The following is a 14,299-nucleotide window of genomic DNA, read 5'->3' on the forward strand; positions in this document are numbered from 1 at the left end:
GTAACACACAGGAGTTGGTTAATGAGAGTAATTAACCATTGGAATAATTTACTAAGGGTTGTGGTGGATTCTCCATCACTGCCAATTTTTAAATCAAGATTGGATGTTTTTCTAAAAGTCCTGCTCTAGGAATTATTGTGGGTAAATTCCATGGCCTGTGCTATACAGGAGGTCACACTAGATGATCACAATGGTCCCTTCTGGCCTTAGAATCTATGAGTTGTGACCACAGTATAATTAGGTTCAAACTCTTCAGGGGAGGAACTGTCCCAAAATACTAGCATTGTGATGATAGCTGATGGGGGTTAGGGAGAAACTTTCCCTGTAGATAGGTTATTCCATGAGTGTCTGCTATGTGTTGTTGTACCGTCCTCTGAAGCACGTGGTATTGGCCACTGCTGGACACAGGATATTGGCAAATCTAGTATGCAGCTCCTGTGTTTGTAAAATTCCGAGTCAAGATGATTGTATTCCTCTCATCATCCTGACTCACTATGTCACTTAGCTCCTCGGTATCTGTTTACCCATCTGTAAAATGGGAATAGTAATATTATCACCTAATTGTTAAAAGAAAAGAAGTACTTGTGGCACCTTAGAGACTAACAAATTTATTAGAGCATAAGCTTTCGTGAGCTACAGCTCACTTCATCGGATGCATTTGGTGGAAAAAACAGAGGAGAGATTTATATACACACACACAGAGAACATGAAACAATGGGTTTATCATACACACTGTAAGGAGAGTGATCACTTAAGATAAGCCATCACCAGCAGCGGGGGGGGAGAGGGGGGAAGGAGGAAAACCTTTCATGGTGACAAGCAAGGTAGGCTAATTCCAGCAGTTAACAAGAATATCAGAGGAACAGTGGGGGGTGGGGTGGGAGGGAGAAATACCATGGGGAAATAGTTTTACTTTGTGTAATGACTCATCCATTCCCAGTCTCTATTCAAGCCTAAATTAATTGTATCCAGTTTGCAAATTAATTCCAATTCAGCAGTCTCTCGTTGGAGTCTGTTTTTGAAGCTTTTTTGTTGAAGTATAGCCACTCTTAGGTCTGTGATCGAGTGACCAGAGAGATTGAAGTGTTCTCCAACTGGTTTTTGAATGTTATAATTCTTGACGTCTGATTTGTGTCCATTCATTCTTTTACGTAGAGACTGTCCAGTTTGGCCAATGTACATGGCAGAGGGGCATTGCTGGCACATGATGGCATATATCACATTGGTAGATGCACCTAATTGTTGTGAAGCTTAATTAATAGCTGCAAAGTGATTTGAGATCCCTGGACAAAAGGTGCTACAGAAGTGCAAGATATTAGTTTAGGAATGAGTTTAGCACTAAAAGAAGTTCAGCTCTCCCCATTTTTTGGTAGTATGATTTTCAGTGGTTCCCAATGTGTTATATACTGTCTTCATTAGCACGTATTCCTGAGACTTTTCAGTTTTGTCAGGGACACAAGATGCCTTTTCAAAACTCAGCAAAACAAGGAGAGACTCACTAAGCTCATATCACTGCAGTCAGAACTGGTGCTTACAGCAACACCCATTCTTGGTGACAGGCTCTGGGGAGCCCTACCAATGCTGATCTAGCTGTCTATGCCAGCTCAATGAGTCAGAAAAAAGTTTTGCATATCCCAGTTCTATCGTGCAAGGTTGCTCAGAACTCCCCTTCAGTTTCTAAGCAGAATAATTGCTGTATTCCCCCATCTACTTCCCCATGAGAAAAGAACAAAGCAAAGGAGAGGAAAGGACAGCTTTTGCCAGCAAAAATCTAGCTGGCATTGGAAGGTCATTGCTTTGAAAATATTTTCTATATGATTGTATTTGGGGCATCTGAAAGTGTGTGGAGCTTTCTGCCATTCATGTACACAAAAAAAAAACAGTGGTGGGAATAAATTCAAAGCAAGCAATAAAAGTAAGCACAAAATGTAGCTTGTTTACTGTAGGGGCAAGGTTGCGGAAGATTGGCAAGGAGCTAAGTGGTGGACTGAGTATGTGACTGGATGTAAGCGGAGGATGCAGGCAGTTTCAATGAACTTTGTCCGACAAACCCTGCCAAAAGACATTGTAGCCTAGTTCAGCATATTTTTGCCTGTAAACGAGTCAGTTTATGTAATAAGCATAAATCGTACATATAGGAATGTAGCCAGCTGTTGACCCCATGTAACCCTGAGATAAATGCGGAAAATATAGCGCCGCAGAGGACTCCCCCCCCGGCAGAGTCCTGCCTGGTCAGCTGTCCCAAATGGCCAGAGTCCCCTGCAGCCCCTCCGCGCGTCCTAGGGGCTCCCCATGCAGATTGGAGCGTAAGTTCTTCCTTCCTTCAATAAAGCGTAGTTTACTATTCTTAGGCCTAAGTGTCCTCCTTTCACTGGTATCTTCCCCCCCCCCAGCCCTTGTGGGCACAATTGGAGTCATGAACAGGATACCAGCGGAGGAATGCCTCTTTGGGAAAGGAAGGATAAGGGGGAGGGAGAGAGCCGCATCCCTGGGTGGCCCTCCATGGGACGGTGGGCACTGGTGGCTTGCAAGCTGGTGGGGTTGGTTGCCCCCACCACATGGCCAGAGCTAGAGCAGGAGCCAGGGGTTACCCCAGTTAGGCTGGAGGAACTGATATTCAAGCTCCAGATGAACAAAATAGGACCAGCGAAAAGCGGCGGGGGACATGGGATGGTTCTTCCTGACCGCGCTCCGCGTGGTGGACAAGGCACTGCTGGTTCAGCACCAGAGGATGGGAAGATTAGAGGCTGATTTGCAGCAAGTAAATGAGGCCTGTTCACTAATCCAAGAAGTCATCACTAGTACGGCCAAACGGGCCGATCAGTTAGAGCACTGCTACGGGGTTATGGCAGCTCGCACTGCGAACCGCCAGTGGTGAAAGGGAGGACGGCAAGACGTGCATCCCTTTGCCTTACGCGCACTGGTACGCAAAAGCGACTGGGATCCAGAGACCTGGGATGGGGACATTTGGGAGACGAGCGAGGACGAGTCCCCCAGGGAGGGGGACGGCGGGAAGGTGGGACTTTACCCACAACTGCGGCCCGTTGTCAAGACACGATACAAGGAAATAACCGCTACTGTTAAAGGTCTGCTCCAAGTGGACAACATTCGCCCCGCCATGAGTGCATTTAACAGCCCAATTTGGCCTGTCCGTAAAAACGACGGAACCTGGCACATGACAGTAGACTACCGCAACCTGAATAGGGTCACACCAATCCTGACAGTGGCAGTACCCGACATGGTCTCCAACATGGAGCGCCTTGTGACGTGGGTAGGGCCGTGGCATGTCGTGGTGGACTTGGCAAATGCCTTTTTCTCCATGGCCATTGCCCCACAGAGCCAGGATCAATTTGCCTTTACGTGGGAGGATCGGCAGTACATGTTCACTGAGCGGCCTCAGAGCTATAAGCATAGCCCTACCATCTGCCACCACTTGGTTAGTCAAGAGCTGGAGCAGGTGACTCTTCCGGAGGGAGTGGTAACTAGAGCACTATATTGATGATGTCCTGCTGAGCGGGCCCCATGAGGCAGCACTCTCTGAGGCCAAGAACAATGTGTTGCAGGCTCTGGCAGCCAGGGGATGGGCTGTCAACCCTAGTAAAATCCAGGGGCCCAGCCAGGAGCTGATCTTCTTGGGAATACTTTGGTCGGGATCTCAATGTAAGATCCCACAAAAAGCCATCGAAACAATTACCCACTTCCCAGAACCCACTAGCGTAAGCCGAGCCCAAACTTTCCTGGGCCTCCTTGGGTATTGGCGCACATTTATTCCCCATCTAGGGTACATCTTGCAGCCCATACAAGCAGTAGTCTGGAAGAAAGACACGTTTAGTTGGGGGCCAAGCAGCATGCCGCATTCCAGCAGGCTAAAGAGGCGCTCAGTCAACACGCAGTGCTGAGCCCAGGCAGACGAGGCACCCCCTTTGAACTCAAGGTAACGGTGGTTGACCACGTGGCCTCGTGGGGGCTGTGGCAGCAAGCTTCGTCTCGAAAGGAACCCATAGGGTTTTGGTCGCAATCCCTGCAAGGCTCGGCTGAGCATTATACACTTCTTGAACAGCAGCTGCTTGCAGTAGTGTAGGCCCTGCACACTGAGCCCATAATGGGTACGGAGCCTGTAAAGGTTTCCAATTATGGGTTGGGTCCGGGACGAAAGCCCGCTCACACGGACTGGGGTAGCCCAGACTCAGACCCTATGGAAGTGGAAACACTACCTGCAGCTGCGTATGCAAATGACCAGGCAAGCATTACCGATGTGCACACGTGGCTTTTGGGTGTTGTCACCTTCGAGGAACTATGCCCCCCCGGTCGATGTGCCTCAACCCCCCTGTATGGAGGCCCCTCCCTATGCCTGCTTAACTAAACAACAACGAGAGGTTGTGTGGTTTACTGATGGATTAGCCTCGTACAGGGAGGCAGAACGATGGTGGCGAGCAGCCGTATATAATCCCTGCCTTGAGGAAATACTGTTCAAAACTGGTCCTGGCCTGTCTAGCCAGTGGGCTGAGCTACGGGCAGCATTCATGACCATCACAGAGAACACGGGGCCCGTTTATCTGTATACAGATAGCTGGACAGTCTACAAAGGCATGACACAGTGGATGGCCATCTGGCATGCAGCTGGCTGGAAGGTGCATGACAAACCCCTTTGGGGTTACAACATGTGGCCTGCCATTTGGGATACCTGTAGCCACGGGCCCGTTGCTGTTTGTCATGTAGACGCCCACCTGACAGGGGAATCAGAGGAGGCCCGGTTCAACAGAGAGATAGATGACATAGTCACAGTATATGTAGTAGCTGCCCCCGGCCTGGACGAATGGATACATCAAAAGAGTGGTCATCTAGGAGGGGAAAAAGCAATGCAATAGGCCACAGATCGTGGCTTGCAGATCATGATCAGTGTGAAGTGGGATGCCCATCAGCACTGCCCACAGTGCACCAGGCTCTCCCCCCAGTGCTAAAAAGCAGAGAAGGGGTACCTGAAGTGAGGTCAGAAACCTGGGGAAGTATGGCAGGTGGACTACATCGGCCCGCTGCCCGAAAGTCAGCAACATAAATACGCGCTAACTGCAGTAGACACATATTCAGGTCTGCTCTTTGTATACCCTTGCACAAGTGTCACACAGGCGCAGACTATAAAGGGGTTGGAAGAACTCATCCTCTACTATAGATCCCCCCTTGAGGTGCAAAGTGACCAGGGAACCCATTTTATGGGAATGGAAGTAAGAGAATGGGCTAGGGGATGGAGGACTGCGTGAGTGTTCCACATCGCATACCACCCACAGGGCGCCAGACTCATCGAGCACATGAATGGCTTGCTTAAAGAACAGTTACGCAAACTATCTCCCACTAAGTCCCTGGCCGGGTGGAGCCGTAATCTCCGCCAGGCCACAGATGCGCTCAATGACCGCCCTCTGTACGGCTCCACCCTGTGCGCTAGATTCAAGGGGGAGGTCATCGAGCAGCCCTGTGTGTTGCGAGTGCAACGCCTACACCGGAAGCCCACCTCCCCATTCGGGCCACCCCGGGAAGCGCTGGTCTCGATCTGCAGGTCCCTCAAGAGGGCCTCACTCTACAGCCCAATAGCCGGAACCTTGTAAGTACTGGCTTAGCCATAGGGCTCCCACAAGGCTATTATGGGTGCATTGCCCCACGCAGCAGTCTGGCCCTTAAGGGCATAGATGTTGCGGTGGGAGTAATCGACGCCGACTATACCGGGGAGGTTAAGGTGCTGTTGGTTCACAATGGCCCGCAGGCATTAACCCTCCCCCAAGGCGAACGTATTGTGCAGTTGATTTGTGAGCGCATTGGGTTCCTGATGTCCAGGACGTGGATGCGCTTGCACCCACCACTCGAGCAGGAGGGTTCGGCTCGACTGCACGTACAGTTTGGGTCCACGACCCCACCAAACATAATCCGCTCGAAGGGGAAATCCTAGCTGATGGTCCCGGGGATACTCACCTCGTACTGCTAAAAGGGGAAGATGCCCCAATTTATGTGCCCTCTAAGCATCTTTCTTCCAGGCAACCATAGCCGCCGCATTGCAGTTTGGGCGAGTCCGTGGAGTATCCCGGTCATGCCACCCGAAGGCCAACACCTGCGATGGCCCTACAGCGTGTTCTCTACGGCATGATCCTCCTACTAACTTTAGCTGCAATAGGTGCCCAAGCCACATGGCACCACAACTCGGCCATCCAGTGGATGCAATCGGTGGCGCTAGCAGGTAACAAGTCGGACTGTTGGTACTGCGCACATGCCCCCCATTTGGCAAGCGCCGGCATTCCATGGGCCTCAGTGCCCTGGAATGAATCCTGGGCCCTTAACGACACCACCTGTCTCACAAAGTATAATGAAACACCCCCTTTCCGGCACCAAGGGACACTGGTAGTGATACTGGGGGATGCGTATTGGTGTGTTCAGAGGCCTTTGGCGACGGATGCTGCTCGTCCCGTCAGAAAACTTCCCCGTTCCTCGTGCGCAGTGATAGCAGAATACCTGCCAGACACCGGGCAGTTTAATGTTACTGCTGGCCCACCAGAAATGCACAGTGAGTGGATGGCCGGAGAAGCGTGGGTCTCGAGTGACAATTGCTCCGGGTCCTCCAGAACCAATTTGACTTATACCAATGGCACCACCCTCTGCCATCAGTGTTGGCACTGGGGCGAGTGGGGACTACATACCTTTGGTTTTCTGTATTCCTACAATGCCAGTGCCCCCGTAGGGAGAACGCCCCTCAGCACAATTCGGCACGGGCAAACCCCACGTGCACATTACTGGTCTCAGTGTGACCAAAGCTCCGATAGTTGGTGTCACAATGCCTCAGATAGCACATGACTCCCCACGGCAGGATTGCAGGGCTGTACTGGCTCTGTGGCCGTTGGGCATATAAAACCCTACCCAACTAATGGTGTGGACGGTGCGCATTGGGATGGCTCCTCCCCTATACATATGGAATGCAAACCATGCATGCTCATGCAGTGCGTAATTACATATTGGTGGCATGTCCACAATGGAGCCCAAACCCCATCGTGCAGAGACCCATGGGCTTCCATCAGTTTGTCCGTGCTTTCTTCCCCTGGCAAGGAGTGGCTGAACTGGAGCGGGCTATTATAAATATTTCAGTCACATTAGAGATTATAGAGAATAATACCATAGATTCAATCCAAGCCTTGCAATTAGAAGTAGCTTCTTTGTTGCAAGTTATATTACAGAATCATATGGCATTGGACTACTTATTAGCCGCTCAAGGTGGTATTTGTGCCTTGATTAATGAAAGTTGTTGTTTTTAATCAAATCAGGATAAGTGCATTGAGACTGACGTTCATAATATGATGGACAACTTGAACGTGTTACATGACATGGGCTCCGAGGCTTCTGTATCCGATGACCCTTGGCGGTAGCTAACCTCCTGGCTTCCGGATCTCGGTGCCTGGGGGAGATACATCAGGCTTCTGCTATTGATTGGACTACTGGGTTTTGTATGCGTGTTTGTCTTTCTTCAGTGCTGCGTGAATTGCTCCTCCGCCCTCCTGGCCTGACTGGCAACCCCCAAACCAGTGTGCATGCTCGAAGTGTGCTGGTGGCAGTAAGTAATACACCTCAGTCTGCCAAGGGGTGGAGTGTAGGGGCAAGGTTGCGGAAGATTGGCGAGGAGCTAAGTGGTGGACCGACTATGTGTCTGGATGTAAGTGGAGGATGCAGGCAGTTTCAATGAACTTTGTCCGACAAACCCTGCCAAAAGACATTGAAGCCTAGCTCAGCATATTTTTGCCTGTAAACGAGTCAGTTTATGTAATAAGCATAAATCGTACATATAAGAATGTAGCCAGCTGTTGATACCATGTAACCCCGAGATAAGCGCAGAGAATATAGCGTCGCAGAGGACTTCCCCACGGCAGAGTCCTGCCTGGTCAGCTGTCCCGAACGGCCAGAGGCCCCTGCAGCTCCTCCATGTATCCTAGGGGCTCCCCATGCAGATTGGAGCGTAAGTTCTTCCTTCCTTCAATAAAGCATAGTTTACTATTCTTAGGCCTGAGTGTCTTCCTTTCGCTGGTATCTCCCCCCCTCCCCCAGCCCTTGTGGGCACATTTACAAAAACATTTGATTAGACAAGAACTTAAATTCTTCTTCATGTATTTTCATGAATATTTATGGTAACACCACATTTCATTTGTGTGTGCAAAAAGTGAAAGAGAGCAATGGGAAATGCACTGGCTTGAATTAAATGAGCTAGTAACAGTATTGTCAATGGGATAATACTCTACACAGACACAAAGAAATCCTAGCTAGAACATGAGTTTGCAATAAATGCCATGTTCAACCCAGTGGAATGAATGTGCAGGAGATGAAGATCCCAAGACTTCCTCCCTTTGTAGATTCAGTGCACAAATCCAAAAGTAAGGTATTTAAGAGCCAAGTCAAAATAATTATTTAATCATTAGCTGAGAATAGCATCATTGTTTGCTATAGGCATAAAAAATGAACTATTAGCTAACTGCATACCTAGCCAGAGAAAGATTGCTTGAAAAGGGTCAAGTGGGAAGGAGGTGGGAAGCTTAGTTTACTGGGCTTTTAAAAAATTATACAACTGAATAAAAAGGGGTTTTAATCACTCCGCAGGTATATATTATAGCGGTAGTTGCAATCATTACCATCACTTACTGAGCACTGGCAATGTACTTGGTGCTGTACAAAGCATAGAGAAGTTACTGTCCTCACCACAAGGAGATTACAGTGTAAATAAGAGAGACAGTATGGTTTGGATACACGAATATAAATCCTTCACCAAGTGCCCAGCTGGTGTGACTGGGCTGGGCTCTAGGAAACTCCACAGGAGAAAGAAATCCACCATCCACAGGCTTGGGATGAACACAGATATGCTCAGTGGCTGCTATTTTAACCTAATGACTGAAGTAGCTTCTATGTCCCTAGCTGTCTCTGTAGAAGGAGATAGGACTGAGGTTGTTGACATTCCAAAAGAGTCTGCATTCCTGTGATGTTGAGCTAGAGAGTTCTGAAGACCCGGTGCTTCAGATGGGTCTGGTCCTGAAGCACAGGCTCTACTGAGGAAAAAATCAGAGGAGGAAGAAAGAGTTAGAAAGCAAAGTGATAGAAAGGAAAACCTTGGAAGGAAAGAGATGGATGATCCTTTGACTTCTGAAATCTGGGAAGGGAGCGTGGGGGAATGAGATTCTTTTCGTAAAGAAGAAATAAATAAATAAATAAATAAATAAATATCGAAATCATGGTTACAACATTTTTTCCCTCTCAACAATTCAATTAGCTGGCTGAGAGGATCACATTTCCCATAAAACAGTAACACTTTCCTCATGTGGTCCAGTCTCTTCCTTTTTCCATGATGGTTAAATGATTTGCATGCTCAGAAGCCCACTTACTCTATTTTGCTGCTGACACACAGTGTAGAATATGGGTCTGATTGTGATTGCTTTTACACTGCATAAATTAGGAATAGCTTCAATAGAGTCATACTGGTGTAAAAGTGGAGTGAGATCAGAATCAGGTCCATTTGGAAATGTACATACAGGAGCTGGCTTAATTTATTATATGTCGATATATAATGTCCACTTTCCATTTCAGTGACATAACTGGATGAACGAGCCTTCATTTTTACTATCAGAATAATACTTTACAAAATGCTAAGTATAAAGACTTATTTCTTCTACTGCTGTGCACATTGAATTCCCATTGAGGTCAAGGTGAGTTCTCTGCAAAAAGTGTCTACACTTGTGTCTATTGCCTGCTCCTGTTCACTTCCATATTTCTCAGACAGATAAAGAGCTCACAAACATACTCCTAACTTGAGATAGTGTCCTGTTACAGCATCTCTTGATTTTTCAGTCGCGCAGTGGGAGATTTCCAAAGGCACAAATGGCAACTGTATTCCGATTGGTGCATTTGGCATCAGAGGCCCACGTTCCCTGGAGGAGCTGTTACTGAAGGGACACAAAGAGAACAGGGAATGCATGGAGTTAGGCTGGAAGCAACTCAGCCAAGTGGACAAAGCAGTGCACAAGGTTTAATAACCTCTTATTCGTTCAACTTTAATGGACATTTAGCTTTACTAATGAAACATGGTAGCAGTGTCGTAATACCAGGGTTGGAAGGAACCTCAGGAGGTCATCTAGTCCAACCCCCTGCTCAAAGCAGGGCCAATCCCCAATGTTTGCCCCAGATCCCAAATGGCCCCCTCGAGGATTGAATTCACAACCCTGGGTTTAGCAGGCCAATGTTCAAACAACTGAGCTATCCCTCCCCCTAAGCTGTGTGTTCCCTGCAGTGCAGCAACTGGCAGCATGAGCCATGGAACTTGGTCAGAAGCCCCCTGGAGTTCTGGATATTTCAGACCCAAACCTAGTCCGGGGAAGGAGCTGGCAGAAGGAGGAGTCTGAGTTGTATACAGACTTGGCCATGCAGGAGCACGGCAACAGCAGGAAAATAAAACTGTTATTTCACCTTACTAAGTTACAAGGCAGAGGCCTGCACCACTGCCTCAGAGCAGAATGAAACTGTGGAGCGACCCAGGTTTTTCACTAGAGACCAATCCAACGTGGAGCAGCCAGACCCCTATGTTACTACCTTATGCACACTGACTGCCACATGCAGTTTGGGGGGACTTGACAGACTCCCTGATTCACAACAGGATAGTCAATGGCACTTGGTCTCCCCACCTGCGGAAGCTCTAAGAAGAGGATCTCACCTTAGACAGAGGCCATACAAGCTATGAATATGATCAGAGTGCAGCATTGGAATTGTATAGCTGTAGTTCAAGAAGTAAAATGAGGAGTCCCACAGTCAGAGGCAGGTGCTGGTAATCCCAGGTTATAACCAGAATGAAGGAATCAGAGCTGACGGCCAGGGGTTGGAGCCAAAGTCAGGAACCAGGAATCACAGCCAGAGCTAAGGGTTAGAGCCAGAGTCAGGAGCCAGGAACAGAATGCAGGGCTGGAGTGAGTCAGGAACAAGGCAGGGGCAGGATCAAAGCAGGCTGGAACAAGGCGGGGCAGGGCTGGAGCAAGGCAGGAGCAAGAGTGGATACAGCTGCAGGCAGAAGCATTGAGCAGCCAACAACCAGCTGTTGCTGGTGAGCTTAAAAGCAGGCCTCCCTGCTCTCTTAAGCCAGTCAGGTAGGTCAGTCAATCAAGTGATCCTACCGCAACCCAGCCAAGCTCATTAATCAGCCTGGAGGCTGGTCTGGCTAGTACTCAGGCTCAGCTGAAGGTACTCAACCCTGACTCCCACCAACAATGGAGACACTGGGAATGTTTTCAAAGGCTATGGGTGCTTCAAGTGAAACCTGAAACTGGCAGGAACCCCTACTGTGGAACCTGTGTGCTTATCAGGAAGGAAATTCCAGGGGCACTATGCAACCCAGTATTTAAGAAGCTTGAAAGTCTGCAGAGCAGGTTATCATGGCACCTGAAGAGGCCAGTACAGCCTGGGTAAGAGAATGATGGTGGTAAAGAAGCCATCGGGCCGTTACACTTCTGCATAGACCCAGAGTCTGAACCAGTCATTTAAAAGAGGCCACTATTCAGTGCCCACAATTGAAGACATCTTGCGAGAATTCCCCAAAGCCAGAATCTTTACAGTCTATGACATGAGAAATGGGTTTGGGCACATGTAAGGATGCACACTCACTGCCAGTGCACCATCTGTCTTTGCATGCCACTCAGCCCTCTGGCTGGGAATCAGCTAGTCCAAACCCCTTCCAGGGTAACCAAATGTCCTGATGTAATCCTAAAGAATCAATGTATCCTCTGGGCCCCGTGCTCAGCCCTCTCCTGGGGTTCCACTGCCTTTCCCTGCCTCTGGGATCAAGCACTGTCCTGCCCAGCCTAAGGCCTCCAGGTTCCAACAGGCTCTGGCACTTCAGCCCTTCACGCGAGCGAGCCAGTCTTCCTGTTTGCTCCCTATGGCTTCTTCCCCATCTGAACTCTCTCAATAGACCTGAGTCTATTTATAAGACTCAGGTGTCTGTTGAGTTATCACCTGATCCTTCCCTAGTCCCACCTCTCCATCTTCCAGGTAACTACCTAATTACCGCTCAGGTGAAGTGAATAGGACTCACTGAGCCTTTAACCCCTTCTCACCCATAATGGAGTTTCACCCCATGACAGCATATAAGCCTGGATAAAGAAAACTAAAGCTTTTCTACAGCAACACAGGGATCAGAACATAAAACTGAACCCAGAAAACAATGTGACTCAAACAGCATGAGATGCCATACATTGCACTTCAACTCACAGAAGAGGGTCTGAAACAGATCCTAATAGATCAAGGCAGTCAGTCATGTCAGCTGTAGTAGATGTGAAAGGGATACAGCACTTCATAGGAAAGATAATTTTTTTTGTCAAAGTTCTGTCCACACCTACCTACAGTAGTGGAACCCATACATCTGCTCACAAGGCAGGAAGTTGAGTGTGACTGGGCAGGTCTAAAACAGCAATCACTTGACACGCTGAAACAAATGATAAATGGAAGTACAACCAGCCAGGACAGCCACTGATACTCCAGTGGTGCATCGGAGAAAAGATTCGTTTTAACTCTTTTGCGGGTTCCTTATGCCAGCAGGGCCCTGTCTGAGACTGAACAGGGGTATGACCAAATAGAAAAAGAATTTCTGGCTGTGGTACATGAAATCAAGCGATACCATCAATATATCTATGTCCACCCAGTAATAGTGCAATCAGACCATAAGACTAGACCATAACCAGACCAACCAGACCAGGAACAGCTTAGTGCTCCAAAGAGATTACAGTGCATGCAGGTGCACCTCCAGTGCTGCCAGGCAGAGATCAGGTATTGTCCAGGACAATTACTGGTTTTAGCTGATACTGTGTAGGGCATATATACCTGGTATCAGCAAGTGTGGGAAGGGGATCCAGACACTAAGTCTGTTAACATGCTGCACTGTCTCCCAGTTACAACAGTGAAGCTGATGAAGTCAAAGTGGCTACAGAAAAGGACATCCAACTATAGCCAGTGAGGAGAGTGATACTAGCAGGGTGGCCAGAAGACAAAAGCCGGGTCTGGAAGGAACAGAACCATATTTTCAAATTGAAGATGAGCTGAGTGTGCAGGATGGAATCATATTTCAAAGTTAGAGAGCTGTTGTACCTGCCTCATTACATAAGCATGTCACGGAAAAATACATTCCTCACATCTGGGCATTGACAGCTGTCTTAGCCCAGCTCATGAATGTGTTTACTGGCCAGAATGAATACACAATTCTGCTCTTTGATAGAAGGGTGTGACACCAGCTGGTTGTGTGATTTCCCTCCAAATCCTGCTCCACTCTTTTTTGTGATGGAGTGAATGGTGGCCATGGCAAAGGTGGAATGGATAGAGAGGAGAGAAGGAAATTATGATGTTGTTTTAGTAGACTTTGATTTTTGTTTTTTACTCTGTTGTTTGTAATGCCTCCTGAGAAGTATAAAATCTTTTTTCAGAAACAGATTTCGTCCTTTCCCATTGACGAGCATTATTGTGCACCCTTTCTCTCCAAAAATGCTGGACCACTTGAGCTAAAAAAGAATTCGGTTTCTATGCAAGCAAACCTTGCTAGTGACTGTAAGATCCATTTTAGTTTCCAAATTTTGCAAATTTGGAAATGAACAAACTTAGCACTTCACAGGAGAGCTGAGAATTAAATAGTTAATGTTTGTTCAGCACTTTGAACCTAAAAAGGGCACCATATAAGTGTTAAGAATTATTTTTAGCTTCTGAAGGTTCTGTTTCATTATTGTTTGTGGAGTGACTTCTAATGAATTGGACATAATGAACATCTACAACTCTATCTGTGGAGATAAACTAAATCAAAGTCCCAAAGTAGTGCTGTTTCTGTTCTTTACCCAAGGCAAGGGTGAACATGGATACTGATGTAAACTCTTAAGTTGTCATCATTGTTCCTAAAACATCATCTTTCATTTACCAGTCCCTGCTTTACTTCGTCTTTACTAAATATAGGAGTATCTATTTGATGCGAGACCTGGGCTTAGCTTCCTGAATGTTGAGTGTTTGCCAAGAAGATATGGGAACATCAAGGCCTCTTGCCTGAACCTGATATTGGTTCTGTCACTCTTGTCTTTAGGCATAATAGACTCTTGCGTTTCCTCATCAGAGAGAAAACATGTAATCTGGGGTTTCCTTGGCAGCTTTCTTTTCCTGCCCTAACCCCTTTATTTAACTTAATGAGTCACCCATCATAATATCCAGCACCTTTTCTCTCTTCCATGTTTTGTTTTCCATGGAGGGTTCCTTTGACTCCAAACAAAGGAGA

The 14,299-nt window shown here is 47.7% G+C and overlaps 1 long non-coding RNA gene across 1 annotated transcript; it reads right to left on the bottom strand.

Moving 5' to 3' along the window:
• Positions 1-8,362: 8,362 nt before the first annotated feature.
• LOC122460610 lies at positions 8,363-12,014 on the bottom strand. The gene is made up of 2 exons (XR_006282030.1): positions 10,718-12,014; positions 8,363-9,953 (listed from the first exon to the last, which is right to left on the bottom strand). It is a non-coding gene; the product is annotated as an uncharacterized LOC122460610 (long non-coding RNA).
• Positions 12,015-14,299: the final 2,285 nt, after the last annotated feature.

This window comes from Dermochelys coriacea, chromosome 6 (genome assembly GCF_009764565.3).
Source record: "Dermochelys coriacea isolate rDerCor1 chromosome 6, rDerCor1.pri.v4, whole genome shotgun sequence".
Lineage (NCBI taxonomy): Eukaryota > Metazoa > Chordata > Testudines > Dermochelyidae > Dermochelys > Dermochelys coriacea.